General features: G+C 33.1%; 1 pseudogene; it reads left to right on the forward strand.

Annotated features, from left to right (window-relative positions):
- Window positions 1-9,036: 9,036 nt before the first annotated feature.
- Window positions 9,037-9,671, forward strand: LOC143401936 (golgin subfamily A member 7 pseudogene; annotated as a pseudogene).
- The last annotated feature ends 675 nt before the right edge of the window (window positions 9,672-10,346 follow it).

Raw genomic sequence — 10,346 nt, forward strand, 5'->3', positions numbered from 1 at the left:
TGGAAGAAAATTAGAAATAAATGACAAAATAAAAAATAAAAGCTACTCTAACTCCTTGAGACTAAATAATACATTATTGAATGATGAATGGATAGAAGAAAAAATCAGGGATAAAATTTAAAAATTGAGAATAATGATAAAACTTATCAAAATCTGAGACACTATGAAGTCAGTTTAAGAGGAAAGTTCATTGCATTGAGCTGGTTCATTAAAAAATTATAAAGTCAACTAGTTAATGACCGAACATTACGTCTCAAAGTCCTAGAAAAAGAACAAATCAACACCAAAAGCAGTAGAAGATGGAATATAATTAAAATCAGAGCTGAAATCAATGAAATTTAAACAAAATAATTTGAAAATCAACAAAAAAATAGTTCTTAGATAAAAAAAATAAAATAAAATTGATAAACCCTTAGCCAAGCTAATAAAGAGAGATAAAACTCAAATTAATAAAATTTGTGATAAAAAAGGAAATATCACAATGGACACTACTGAAAAACAGATGATAATCAGGACCTATTTGGAAGATTTACACCTTAATAAAATAAAAAAAAATCTTGAAGATATCAACAAATTTGACCTACCCAAATTGAATCAAGAGGACATAGAAAATTTAAACAGAGCATTTTTAATTAATTTGTTTTAATTAGTTATACATTACAGTAGAATGTATTTATGCACTTTGATATATCATAATAGATGTGATATATTTTCTCATTTTTCTGAGTGTACATGTTGCAGAATCAAAATTGGTCATGTAGTCATATATACATAAAGTAATAATGTCTGCTTCAGTCTCTTTCCTATTCCCACATTTCTTTACCTCCCCTCCCATCACTTCCCTCTACCTAATCTAAGATAACACTATTCTTCTTTAGTGTCCCCTGCCTTATTGTGAATTAGAATCCACATATTAGAGAAAACATTCGGCATTTCATTTTGTGAGATTGGCTTATTTCGCTTAGCATGATATTCTGTAACTCTATCCATTTACTGGTGAATGCCATAATTTCACTCTTTTTTAAAGCTGAGTAATATTCCATTGAATATATACACCTCATTTTCTTTATCTATTCATCTATTGAGAGACACCTAGGTTAATTTCATAGTTTAGCTATTGTGAATACAGCTGCTATAAACTTTGACATGGCTGCTTTAGTATAGTACTGATTTTAAGTTCTTTGGGTAAAAACCATGAAGTGGGATAGTTGGGTCAAATGGTGGTTCCATTCCCAGTTTTCTAAGGAATCTCCATACAGCTTTCCACAGTGGTTGAACCAATTTTAAGTCCCACCAGCAATGTATGAGTGTACATTTTTCCCCACATCCTCGCCAACATTTATTGTTGCCTGTATTCTTGATGATTGCCATTCTAACAGGAGTGAGATGAAATCTTAGTGCAGTTTTGATTTGCATTTCTCTAATCGCTAGAGATATTCAGCACTTTTTTGTATATTTGTTGATCAATTGTATTTCTTCTTCTATGAAGAATCTGTTTAATTCCTTAGCCCATTTATTGATTGAATTATAATTTGTGTGTGTGTGTGTGTTAAGTTTTTAAAGTTCTTTATATATCCTAGAGATTAATACTTTATCAGAGGTGTATGTGATAAAGATGTTCTCTCAATCTGTAGGCACTCTTCTCACGTTATTGATGTTTTCTTTGCTGAGAAGAAGCTTTTTAATTTGAATCCATCCCATTTATTGATTCTTGATTTTACTTCTTGTGCTTTAGGAGTCTTGTTAAGGAAATCAGATGATAGGCTGCATGGTGAAGATTTGGGCCTATTTTTTCTTCTTTTAGGCACAGGGTCTCTGTTCTAGTGCCTAAGTTTTTGATGTACTTTGAGTTGATTTTTGTGCAGGGTAAGAGATAGAGGTTAAATTTCATTTTATTACATATGAATTTCCAGTTTTGCCAGCACCATTTGTTGAATAGGCTATCTTTTCTCCAGTGAATGTTTTTGGTACCTTTGTTAAGTATGACATAGCCATATTTATGCAAGTTTGTCTCTATGTCCTCTATTCTGTACCATTGGTCTACAAGTCTATGTTGGTGCAATACCATGCCGTTTTTGTTACTATAGCTCTTAAACAGAGCAATTTCAAGAAATGAAATTGAAGATGCCATCAAAAGCCTACCAAAAAAGAAAAACCCAGGACCAGACAGATATTCAACTAATTTCTACGAGACCTTCAATGAACTTCTTCTTTGAAGTGACACCAATACTTCTCAAAGTATTCCATGAAATAGAAAAGGAGGGAACCCTTCCAGACTGCTTCTATGAAACTAGTATCATACTGATATCAAAACTAAACAAAGACACATCTGTCCGGGTATTTAGCACCCCCCACCCTTCCCTCCAGACCTGTGGGAAAGATTGGGGAGAGCATGCCCCAACCAGGACATGCCAAGAAAGGAAAGAGTCGACTGACTGCCCTCATCCAGCCCTCATCCACCTGGAGAACAATCAGACACATCAGGGAGACCAGTCAAAGCAGGATCTCAGTTTATTGAGAAAACACACACAGCTAATATAATGTACAGGAGCCAATCGGGATAAAGGTCAGCAGGGTGGGAAGAGTTCAAGTGTGCACCCATCCTGGGAGTCAGGAGCTGTCCACAAGCACGGAAGGGTTCTGAGCCTATCCTAGTGGTCATCTGATTTTTCATCACCACCCACAGCACTGTCTCCTGGCTGATTGCCAGGCGCCTTCTAGCCATGTGCGGCCCCAGGATTCCAAAGCAGGTAGCAAGTTAGGTTTCTTATTTTCTGATGCATCATGCCCCACATGTTGCATCCCCTACATCAAGTTAGGTTTCCTCCTTTCTGATGCAACATTCCCCACATATTACATCATGCTCTACACACATCAAGGAAAGAAAATTTCAGACCAATATCCTTGATTAACATAGATGAAAAAAAATTTAATAAAATATTGGCAATTACATTCAAAAACACATTTAAAAAGATTGTGCACCATGATCAAGTGGGATTCATCCCAGGGATGCAAGGTTGATTCAACATATGGAAATCAATAAATGTAATTCATCACATCAATTAACTGAAAGATAAGAACCATATGATCATCTCAATAGATACAGAAAAAACATCTGATAAATACAGCACCCCTTCCTGTTCAAAATACTAGAAAAACTAGGAATAGTAGGAACATACCTCAGCATTGTAAAAGCTTTGTTGCTACACCCCAGGCCAACATCATTCTAAATGGAGACAAATTTAATGCATTCTTTCTAAAAACTAGAACAAAACAATAATGCCCTCTTTCATCATTTCTATTCAACACAGTCCTAGAAATGCTAGCCAGAGCAATTAGATAGAAGAAAGAAATTAAAGGGATACAAATAGGAAAAGAAGAACACAAACTCTCCCTATTTGGTGACCACAGGTTTATTCATTTAGAAGACTCAAAAACTCCACCAGAAAACTTCTAGAACTCATAAAAAATTCAGCAAAGTAACAAGATATAAAATTAACAGCCATAAAACAATTTTATTCCTAAACATAGTCATGAATTAGCTGAAAAAGAAATTAGGAAAACTACCCTATTCAAAATATCCATAAAAAAATATTTGGGAATTCATCTAACAAAAGAGGCAAAAAACTCTTCATTAAAAACTAGAGAATACTAAAGAAACAAAATGAAAAAGATCTTAAAATATGGAAATTTCTCCCATGTTCTTGAATAGGCAGAATTAATATTGTCAAAATGTCCATACTGCCAAAAACACTACACAATTTGAAGGTAATTCTTATTAAGGTTTTTATGTCATTCTTGATAAAAATAGAAAAAAGTATTCATAAAATTCATTTGGAAAAATAAGAAGCCCAGAATAGATGAAGCATCCCTCAGCCAGAAAATGAAACAGGAGGCATCACAATACCAGATCTTAAATTATATTACTCAGCTATAGTAACAGAAATGCATGGTATTAGCACTCAAACAGACATGAAGACCAGTAATACAGAATAGAAGACACAGAGACAAATCCACATAAATAGTTATTTTGTTCCAGATAAAGGCACTAAAAACATACATTGGAGAGAAGATAGCTTCTTTATCAAATGGTGCTGGGAAAACTGAAAATCCATATGTAATAAAATGAAATTAGACCCCTGTCCCTTACCCTGCACCAAAATCAACTCAAAGTGGGTCAAGGACCTAGGCATTAGACAAGAGACCCTGAGCATATTAGAAAAAAAAAAAAACTAGGCCCAGATATCTATCATGCTGGCTTAGGAACTGAATTCCTCAACAAGACTCCTGAAGGACAAAAAGTAAAATCAAGAATCAATAAATAGAACTTTATCAAACTAAAAAGTTTCTTCAGAGCAAAGAATACAATCAAGAAAGGGAAGAGAGGGCCTACAGAATGGCAGAAAATCTTTGTCATCTCGGATAGAGCATTAATATCCAGGATATATAAAGAACTCAAAAACATTTAACACCAGAAAAACAAATAATCAAATCAATCAATGGACAAAAAACTGAAAAGATAATTCACAGAAGAATAAATATGAATAGTGAACGAATATATGAAAAAAATCCTCAACATTTCTAGCAATTAGAGAATGTCATGAGATTTCATCTCATCCAATCAGATGGCAATTATCAAAAATATAAGTAACAATAAATGCTGGAAAGGGTGGAGGTAAAAAGACACACTCATACATTGCTGGTTGGACTGCAAATTGATGCAACCACTCTGGATATGTGTATGAAGATTCCTCAGAAAATTTGGAAAGGGACAACCATTTGACATGGTTATCCCACATTTTGGCTATAGGAGTAGAATTAAAATGTACTTAAAATCAGTATACTATAGCAACACAGCTACATCATCATTCATAGCAACTCACTTCACAGTAGCTAAGCTATCGAACCAACCTAAGTGCCCTTCAATCAATGAATGGATAGAGAAAATGTGGTACATATACACATGGGAATATTACTCATCCTTAAAGATGAATGAAATTATCATATTTGCTGGTAAATGGATAGAACTTGAGGCTATCATGTTAAGTGAAATAAGCCAATTCCTCTCAAAACCAATAACAAATTGTCTCTGGGATATGTAATGCTGACTCATAATAGGTTGGAAGGGGAGTAGGGGTTCACCTGATGAGACAGAGGGGAATGGGGGAAAAGGATGTGGAGTGGGAATGGGAAAGACAGTAAGAATGAATCAGACATTACTTTCCTATGTACATATATGAACACATGATCTGTATAACTCCACATCATGTACAACCATAACAAAGGGGAGTTATACTCCATATATGTATTTATGTCAAAATACATACTACTTCCATGTATAACTCAAAAGACCAAATGAAAATAAAAATAAAATAAAGAAACATCTTTACCAACATCCTTGAAAACCACTGGTTTCATATGAATGAATTCATACAGTGTGTGCTCTTTTTTGGGCTTGGCTTCTTTTATTCCATATTATATTTTGGAGATCAACTTACATGTTTACATAATTTTCTATAATATTTGCTTTCATATTTGTGTAGTCAGTTCTTTGGATATATTGTAATTAGCTGTTTAATTGTTGTCATGTAGATAGTTTTATTACAAATCATATTGTTATTAATATCCTGTTAAAACTTTTTTTTACATACACAAACATGTTTCTATTGGATATTTACAATTAGTATTTTTCTAGAATTAAATGCTGTATATATTGGCTGTTGTCTAAAGTTATGGCAATTTAGAACCCATTATAATGTGTTGAGTTATTTTTATTTCATATGTTTATCAATATTTTACCATTGTTAAAGATTTTATTTTATCCATTCTAATAGCTATCTTTTAGTATCTCAATGTCTTTTCTATTTGCCCTTTTTTATGATATTGAACACTTTTTATAGGTGTATTGTTCATTTGTTTTAATCTGTGAAATATGTGTTCAATATTTTGCCTTATTTTTATATAACTGGATTTTGATATTTGATATAAAATAGTGAATATTTCTCCAATCTGAGGCTAATTCTTCACTATTTTAATGACCTATTTATATTTAAGAGAGAAAGTTTCTTTGACGTTTTTTCTGGGATGTCTGAATTCTACTTTAGTGAGGGTAGGTATAATTTTGATTTACAAAAAAGTATTGAGGGTACATATTTGGCTTACAAATGCAACTCAAAAGTTCATAAGGCACAAGTCTATAATAAAAATAGAAGCTGAATTATAAATTAACATTTGTTCTGATAGCTAACAATAGAATGGAAGGCATGCAATTTATCAAAATACAGTTCTCTTAAATAAGAAAACTGATGAATAGTGGTTTCAGGAAAACATTACTATTCCCTATGTACCCAGTGTCTGTGAGTGTTGAGTTTCTCTACTCCAACAGCTTCAAAAATAAGTTGTCAATACTTTTCTATTAAAAGAACAACATTTATAATATAAGTAAGTGATCAGAAGAAAAATCTTCTGAGTTCTTTAATACTACCTACACAAGAATATCAAAGAAATACTTCTAATCCCAACAGACACCATTTTGTTGCACCTTTTAATATTCCAGATTGAGGTCATTTTGTCAGCCTCCTAGAATTCCATGATAAAAAAGATTCAATGTAGTAATGAGTTTTCATCTATTTCCTCTCATATTAAAATTTAAAAAAATAATTTAGTACTTTTCCTTTCTTCAAAAGTCTATTGTTTTATCTCCATACTCCCATCTACTTACTGTTTTTGTTGATTTTGTCACTTATCTTGAGCTTAACAAGAAAGCAATGAATTCCTTTGTGCTTTTAGCTCACATTTCTGCCAACATGATGGCTGCTGTTTCATAATTGTGCCTCGCCCACACCTGCATATCTAAACAATTATTTACATTAAGAATAAACAATTCTTGTTATCCCAATACACAAATATTTATTAGGTAGGTTCTGAGAGAATAAACTATCAAAATGTAAATATCTACTAAATATCTAAATATCTACATTAACTTTCCTTCCATTTAGAAATCACTTTTTAAATAAATGAAGCCAGTATATTGACATATTAATGATTAAAATAATCATAATATATTAAGTTTTGGTATATACTGCAGAATATTCTTGTTGAGATGTAAGAAGGTATCTACCTTTTCCTGTTTATTACAATGTCCAAAGTATTTGTAGCACTACTCTGCTCCATGAAATGAAAAACAAAGTATAGTATATATTTCCAAGATTATTGCTCAATTATTTTCCAAGAATTAATTTAAATATGTAAAAGAATGTATGACAAATATGATATAATGCAAACCGAAAATGATTTTGATATTTGTTGTATTATAGATATGTAAATATCACACATTAGAAGAAACTATTTCAATGAATAAGTAACTCCAAAAGGTACATTTAAAAAGATGATACATATTTTATGAGAATATATTTCTTTAGGGATTTCTCTTCTTATCTTCATAATAATCAACATAACGTTTACTTATAGATGCAGTGAGTATGAAAGTCAAGTTAGATTTTTAATTTTATTTATAGTTTACAGTCATATTAATATTCTCTTTGAAAGCTGTTAAAATATTGCATGCCTCATATGAAGTATAGTATATTTTTCAAAAAATATTGATACCTTGAAATCTCTTTAGATACACTAAAAATGCTCCTCTGTATCTGTACACCACACCTTATTATATGACAAATCAATTTCTCTTTATTCATATTAATACTTGCATATATACATGTTAATGATTATAAATAGTCATATTTGTTTATTATCCACATTCTATACATTTATTGTGAATAATTTTCTTATGCTATGAGAACTTTTAGAATATAATTCATCACCAGGTAGGAGAGATGAATCCTAAAGATGGAATACACATAGCATACAAGGCAGACCACAGGATATGTGGGGTGTATTATACACGGTTATGAATCTTCCGTGCCTTTTCTGTTACCCAAACCATTAACTAAAATAATCTACTGTTCCACTCCTTCCAAAAAGTAAGAGGTAATATGAGTCTTGGGATTCATAGTTCTTAATAGTGTAACATTATTGACCATAATTAAAACTGAAAAGTCCCAACCCAGGACACATTCCTTTTAAAACTTTTATCTTCAAGAAGTGCAGAAAGAAAGAGACAAGAGTGTGGTGCACATCTGTTATTCCAAGATGAGACAGGAGGATCATAAGTTTGAGGACAGCTTCATAAACTTAGTGAGGCCCTAAGCAACTTAGTGAGACTCTATCAAAATGAAAAACTAAAACTGGCTGGGAATGCAACTTAGTGGTAAAGTGCCTCTGAATTTAATTCCTAGTATGAGAAAAAATAGGAAGATATATCATAACTATAAATTAAATTATGGAATCTAAGTGAGATGCAAGAAAAATGGAAGAAAGACATAGAAACAATAGAAATTATGAAGGCAGTATTGACAGATTTTCTTAATTGCTTTAAAGAGTAATAGTTCTAAAGAAGTTAGTATTTTGAAACTATGATTTATACTCTTAAAATGAATAGTGATTCTTGTCACAATTACTTGTGCTATACTCAAGATAATCTAAGACTTTTTCATCCTAAATCATTTGAAATACCTTTGCATGTTTGTATCTGCTAGTTGATAGCTAGTTGATATCATTTGCGTTTCCATGTAAATTTCTAGAATTTTTATCTTGTTTTGGGAGGTAAACACAATGTCTCATTTTTTAACAGTGTTGTCAAATCTGTTCATATACAATAATTACTAATTAAAATGCTATTCAAATAAATTATTTGACATTATAAAGACCCTTTCATAAAGTGAAATTGTCACTAATGATGATATGATCTCATATACAGAAAATTCTAAAGACTCTACCAAAACAATTATGAGAAATTATAAATGAATTAAGTAAAGTTACATGATGTAATGTTAACATATAACATGAGTAGCATTTCTACACACAAATAAAATACCTGAAAATAGATTTTACAACATTCCATTAAAAAATAATATGAAAGGCACGACAGCAGCTGGAGAGCAGAAGAGGCAGGTTGGTTTTTCCCTGAGCCTAACCATGATGTGGCAGGCGGAGGCGCTGGGCAGGGGCTGTAGCTACAGACCCGCTGCAGCAGCCCGGGGAAGCAGCCAGGGGGAGGCCTTGGGCTTCTTTGGGTGGTTGGTGGGTCCAATGGTCAGGGGCTGCTCCCCAGACTCCTCCAGGGTTCAGGCCCGGGATCTGACCCATGGTTCCCCCTCCGAACTCCCCAAACTCTCAGTGAGGTGGGTCGTGTCCTCACTATGAGGCCAAAGCAGGCACTGGGGTCAGGAAAGTATTCATCTAAGGAGACAGTAGCAGTGACATACGCTGCTGGTTCTAGACCAAGTTCCTCGCATAGATGGAGAATCAGATTAATAGGCAGCAGTTTCAAGAGACAGTTGGAATTCTCAGAAGCATTTATGCAGAAACAGAGAAGCTTGGGGGCCAATCGTATCTTGAAGGCTGCTTGGCTTGTTTAACAACATATACCATCTTCTTATGCATGGAAACTCATTATGAGAAGGTTCTGAAGAAAGTCTCTGAATATATTCAAGAACAGAATGAGAAGATGTATGCTCCCAAGGCCTCCTCTTGATAGACCCTATTGAGAGAGGTCTTCGACTTATTGAATGACCATTTATGAAGACAGAGGTATGAACAGAGGAAGATAAACCGTAAAATTAAAGATCGCACCTCCAGCTGGACCCTCATCTACCCACTGGCTGATCACAGAGTTCCCCTACCTCCTCTCCAGAGCGTCATTCCTTTGTATCTGCTGCCAGAGCCAGGATGCCATTTATTCCAATACCTGGAGTGAACTCTAGTTGCTAAAATTCCACAACTGGAGTGACCTCTAGTTGCTCAGCATACACTTTGTATCTCTACATTGCATAGGACACTGTAATTTTTTGATTTGTTTCTGAGAAAACACAAATGAAGCATTTCACATTTTTTATTCAAAGTGATTTAATAAAATATGCAGTTGGTCAGTCCAATACAGTTTTATTTTTTACCTGCCACCATTACCATGAATTTTCTTCATTCCTTGGCCAGTTTTCCAGATGGCTTTAGACTTCAACAAGTTTATATTAGCCAATGTTCAGTCTTATTCTCCCAAATTAATAAAAGGTTTTATTTCCAAGTGAGGGATAGACTATGTCTGTAGTTGTGCCAATGCATTTCTCAAATTTCAAAGAACTACCAATTTTGTCATGATTAAAATATTTTTTTCTTTTAACTTTTTTACTTTTCTAATCATTTATATATAAATGGAACAATTATATATATAAATGGAACAGCAGAATGCTCTTCAATTCATTGTTTTCAAATGGAGCACAATTTTTCAC

This window comes from Callospermophilus lateralis, chromosome 6, assembly GCF_048772815.1.
Source record: "Callospermophilus lateralis isolate mCalLat2 chromosome 6, mCalLat2.hap1, whole genome shotgun sequence".
Taxonomy (NCBI): Eukaryota; Metazoa; Chordata; class Mammalia; order Rodentia; family Sciuridae; genus Callospermophilus; species Callospermophilus lateralis.